The sequence below is a fragment of the Phascolarctos cinereus genome, unplaced genomic scaffold (assembly GCF_003287225.1).
Source record: "Phascolarctos cinereus isolate Bilbo 61053 unplaced genomic scaffold, phaCin_HiC Scaffold_4;HRSCAF=312, whole genome shotgun sequence".
Taxonomy (NCBI): Eukaryota; Metazoa; Chordata; class Mammalia; order Diprotodontia; family Phascolarctidae; genus Phascolarctos; species Phascolarctos cinereus.
The window spans coordinates 728786453-728792497 of record NW_027555847.1 but is presented as its reverse complement, the minus strand read 5'-3'; positions in this window follow the sequence as shown (position 1 = coordinate 728792497).

The window sequence follows — 6045 nt, the reverse complement described above, 5'->3', positions numbered from 1 at the left end:
ATATCAGAGGTGGCATGTCGTATGTGAGGAACACTGCCTGCAATAATGAATGCACAGCAGCTCTGCTGCTCTGAACTCTGAGGAACAGAACATGACCCTCCGTTCAGGGACTCGATTGCCTGAAATGTCATCGTTGTGTCATTGAACTCAACTTTATCTACTCACACCCTACCAGCTCCTCAGCCTCCTCTCTCCTCTGACTGGAGGGTGGGAAAGAGGAGCACTGAACTCTTCCCAACATTTTTTGTTATAGGGGCTGGATCTAGACTCCAACAAACTTTCCATTTTCTCTCTGCAGCTCTGATGGGTTCAGGTAGCACAGTGACGCCCCCTTGCCAGGTTTTCTCTGTTGGCACCCCCCTTTCCAACTGTGTCACATTCCCCCATTAGATTGTAAGCTCCTTTAGGACAGCCCTCAGCCCTCAGCACAATGCCTGGCCCATAACACATGCTTAATCAATGTTTATTGAATTGCATGTTGGAGAGGTAAGCAGGGACCATATCAGGGAAGGCCTAAAATTGTATGTTTTCTCCTAGAAGTAAAATTTATGTTTTCTCCTAGAAGTAAAATGGAAACAAAGATTTGTCAGTAGGGGAACAGTAGAGTCAGACCTGCACCTATGAAAGATTACTTCATCAGCTTTGTGCACAATGAATTGGAGACAGATGAAATAGAAATAGCAGTTAGGGGGCTATTAAAATAGTCCAGGCAAGGGCCTGAATTTGACCCTTGTGAGTTAAGAGATGGAGGGGGCAGAGCCAAGATGGCAGAATAAAGTGAACGTTTTCACTGAGCTCTCCCCACATTCCTCTTTAAGCGATTTTAAGAAGTGCATCAAATCAGATGCTAAGAGGGATGACCGGCAAACATTGGCAGTGAGTCATTTTTCCAGCTCAATGCAGCTTACAGTCAATGAGCATCTGGTTGGGGCCATCAAAGCAGTACCAGTGGTGGGTTGTGGAAGCAGTGGTGGCAGGAGCACTCAGCACCCAGGAGATTGAATACCTGGTCAGAAAGATATCACAGGGGAACTCTGTGCTAGCCCTAGCACAGGACCAGACACCATCTGGCAATTCCAGTACCCGTCACCGAGTTCTAGGTGGCACTTTCAGGTAGAGAGGCATTCCTGTGCTCACAAGGGAGCAAGGACCCTACCTAGGTATGGGTCACAGTCCCAGGGCAGAGAGAAGTTGAGGCTAGGAAGCAGGGGCCCCATCTGTGAAATAACCAGAGCACAGACCAGTAGGGCAGTAACTAGAACTCTCCCTGGATCACACAACCTTGGAAGCACAGAGTATTTATAAGACATAGACCTAGCTGTGAAAACAAAAGGACATAAAAGCCTGAAGCTTAGGCCAGTCACCTCCCCCACCTCCCTTGGAGCTAAAAAGAGCCCAACTCTAACATAAAGTCCGAAGTCAAGAAATGGGCTGGGAAAATGAGCAAACAACAACAAAAAACCTGAATATAAAAAGCCATTACGGTGACAGGGACTCTTAAGACACACTGAGAAGACAATGACTTGAAAACATCTACAAGCAAAGCCTCAAAGAAAAATGCAGATTGGATATAAGCTGAACAAGAATTTTTTTTAGCATTCTTTTTTTCTAAGATTTTGAGTTTCAATTTTTCTCCCTCTCCCCTCCCCAAGATAGCAAGCAACCTGATATAGGTTATATATGTGCAAGCATATATATTTTCATATTACTCATGTTGTGATAGAAGAAACAGAACAAAAGGGAAAATCCACAAAAAAAAAAAGAAAGAAAGAAAATGGTATGCTTCGATCTGCATTCAGACTCCACAGTTCTTTCTCTGGATGTGGATAAGCATTTTCCATTATGAGTCTTTTGGAACTGTCCTGGATGGTTGTATTGCTGAGAAGAGCAAATCATAGTTGATCATTGCACAATGTTGCTGTTACTGTGTACAATTGAACAAGAGTTTCTAGAACTAAAGAGATTTTTAAAATAAAGTTTAAAAAAGATTACAAAATTAAAAGAGCCATAGAGGAAGAATTGAGGAAAGAAATAGAAAAATTCAAGAAAATTATGAAAAGAGAATTAATAACTTGGTAAAAGAGACACAAAAATACTGAATAACTCCTTAAAATTCAGAATTGGCCAATGGCAAGAGATATGAAACCTCACTAAAGAAAATAATTCCTTAAAAGTTAGAATTTGTCAAATGGGAGCTGATGATTCCATGACATTTGACATCAAGAAACAATAAAACAAAGTCAAAAGACAAAAAAAAGGTAAAATATCTGAAAAAAAAAACAACTGACTTGAAAAATAGTTTGAAGAGTGATAACTGAAGAATTATTGGACTACCTGAAAGCTATGGATTTAAAAAATAATCTATACATCAAATTTCAAGGAATTATAAGGGAAAATTCCCCTAAAAACTTAAAGCTAGAGGGTAAAATAGAAGTGGAAAGAATCCACTGATCACCTCACACAAAATATTCCAAAGTGAAAACTCCCAGGAATATTGTAGCCAAATTCCAGTGCTCCCAGATCAAGAAGAAAAAATACTGCCAGAAACCTGAAACAAACAATTCAAATGTCATGGAGCCATAGTCAGGATCACACAAGACTTAGCAGGTAACACTTTAAGGAGTAGAGGGCTTTGAATGTTTTTCCAAAAGGCAAAGTGCTAGGATTACAATCCAGAATAGTTTATGTAGGGGAAGCTAGGTGGTGCAGTGGATAGAGCACCGGCCCTGGAGTCAGGAGGACCTGAGTTTAAATCCAGCCTCAGACACCTAACACTTACTAGCTGTATGACTCTGGGCAAGTCACTTAACCCCAGTTGCCTCACCAAAAAATAAAATAACTTACCTAGATGAATTGAGTGCAATCCTTTCTTGTTGTTCAGTCATTTTCACTCATGTCTGACTCTGTGAATCAGACCATCGGGGGTTTTCTTGGCAAAGATCCTAGAGTGGTTTGCCATTTCCTTCTCCAGCTCATTTTACAGAAGAAGAAATTGAGGCAGATAGGGTTAAGTGACTTGCCCAGGGTCACACAGCTAGTAAGTATGTGAGGCCCAAACCATGATGTGACACTAGACAGTGTCAGAAACGACCTAGAAGGGAGCGCCTAGAATGAATACCTTGGAAGCTTTGATTGTGTGAGGGACACAGAGAAGTCATGAATCAGAGAATGGAGGTCTAGAGTGGACAGAGAGGATGGATGATGAAAAGAGTAAGAAATGCTTTTTGGAAAAGAGCACAAAAACCCCTGAAATTTAAAAAACTAATGAATAGGACTGTTTGAAGGGCGGAGAGGAATGGGGAAAATCTATTTGACTGAGAGAAAATAAAGGGGAGGAAGAATTCTAAAACCAGATAAAAGCAGGAGAGAAAAAGTACTCATAAAACACGAAGATGAAAGGGTAACAAGGGAGAGGAAGAGAGCCCACAAGAAAAGGGCCAGCATGAAGAAAAAGATTAACTTATAGGAACTGGAGACTTTATAGCAGAAGAGGAGAAAATCATAACTTGAAAAAACAATATTAGAAACAGATGGAAGAAAATATAAACCCAACACTTAACTTTAAATGAAGAAGAGCAACAGATTGGATAAGAAAACAAAACCTTACAATTTGTTCCTTACAAGAAATACATTTAAAAACAGAGGCATGCACAAAATAAAACTGAGGGGATAGAAAAAAAATTTACCATGTATTGAATGAATCCAAAAACCAGGCATTACATTCATTATTACACACAATGAAACATTCCAAAAATAAATAGGGATAAACAAGGAGACTATATCATGCTGAAAGCAACCAGACACAACAAACCAATATCAGTAGTGAACTTGTATGCTCCAGATGCCATAGCATACAAATTCATAAAGGAAACATGATCTAAGCCACAAGAAGACATGCATTTTCCCTTTTGCTTCTTTGTAAGATTTACCTGATGCAGATTTTAGGAATGTTGAAGTCTCTTGTCACTACTGTGTAGTAGCCTAAATACAGGAACGAAGCAAGGGTGCTCACTCTCCCCATTGTTATTTGATATATTTATGAAAATGCTGGCAACAGCAATCAGACAAGAAAAAGAAATGAACGGAATAAAGACAGGCAAAAAGAAGGTAAACTATTCCTGCTTCCCGATGATATGATGGTTTGCTTGGAAAATCCCAGAGATTCAGCAAAAAGGCTAACTTGAGGCAGTTAATAGCTTCAATAAAATTATAAGTTACACACAGTAGTGACAAGAGACTGCAAGATTCCTATCTGTTTTGGATAAATTTAACAAAAATAATCAAAAGGGAAAATATGGAATGAAATCAATTGCTAGAAAACTAGCAAAACTAGTTAAAGACTTGTGGCAAAAAAAAAATATGTCTATGTATGTATGTATGTATATATTTCTCAGCACATGTGACTTCTACAAAAGTTGACCATGGAGGGCACAGAGATATTGCCAACAAATTTTAAAAGGCAGAAATAGTTATATATTCTTTGTAGACCATAACATAATAGAAATAGAAACTGGTTCAGGTACTAAAAACAAAAGATACAAACCCATGTGTAGACCAAACAGTGAAATCCTAAATATTAAGTGAGTCAAAGAATAAATTATAAAAAGAATTTGAGATTTTGTAAGAGAAAATGATGACGATGAAACAACACACTAAAATTTCTGAGATGCAACTAAAGCAGTCCTCAGTGAAAATCACATCTTTACAAACGTACATTAACAACATTGAAAATGAGAGGATTAATGAACTGAATATGCATTTAAAATTTTTGTTTGTTTTAGGCAATTGGGGTGAAGTGACTTGCCCAGGGTCACACAGCTAGTAAGTATTAAGTATTTGGTCTGAGGTCAGATTTGAACTCAGGTCCTTCTGACTTCAGGGCCGGTGCTCTATCCACTGCACCACGTAGCTGTCCCCATTTAAAATTTTTTAAATCAACAAATAAATCTAAAATAAGTACAAGGGAAGAGATGTTAAAAATTAGAGGGTAAATAGATTAATTAGAAACAAAATCATAGAAATGTTCAATTAAACTAAAAGCTAGTTCTTTGAAAAGTAATAAAAGTAATAATTCCTTAGCTACTCTGATAAAAACAAAATCAACAAAATAAAATAAGCAAGGCAAAATCACAGGAAAACCTGAAGAAATAAAAAGAATAATCAGAACATTTTGTGCACATGCTAACAAGACTGGGAACACAAAAGAAACAGAGGAATTCTGTCAAAAATACAAACTACCCCAACTATCAGTAGATCAGATGGAATTCTTTTTTTTTTTTATTTTGGGGGCACTTGGGGTTAAGTGACTTGCCCAGGCTCACACAGCTACTGTCAAGTGTTTGGTCTGAGGCCAGATTTGAACTTAGGTCCTCCTGACTCAAGGGCTTGTGCTCTATCCACTGTGCCCCCTAGCTGCCCCTGATCAGGTGGAATTCTTAAATGACACAATCTCAGAAAGGAAATAGATCTAGTTACAAAGGAACTACCACAGGAAAAATTTGGTCCTGATGGATTCACAGAAGAATTCTATCAAACTTTTTTTTTTTTGGCTAGGCAATGGGGTTAAGTGACTTGCCCAGGGTGACACAGCTAGTGAGTGTTATGTGTCTGAGGCCGGATTTGAACTCAGCTCCTCCTGACTCCAGGGATGGCACTCTATCCACTCTATCAAACTTTTAAAAAACAGTTAGTGTCCATACCTCATAAATTATTCTAAAAAATTGAGAAATATTCTACCAGAATCCTTTTATGGGACAAATATAGTCCCTAATGCCTAAGCCAGGGAAAGATAAAACATATCACACTATAGGCCTATATCATTAATAGTCATTGACTCAAAAATTTTAAACAGAATGCTACAGATTATAGCGTTTAATAAAACAATTTGCTATGACCAAGTGGGATTTATATGAGGAATGCGAGGATAGTTCAAATTAGGAAAACAATTAACATAATGTTTAAAACCAAAACATACCAAATCACATGATCATCTCAATAGATGCAGAAAAATCTTTGATGAAGGACGACGATCTTTTATGCTGAAAA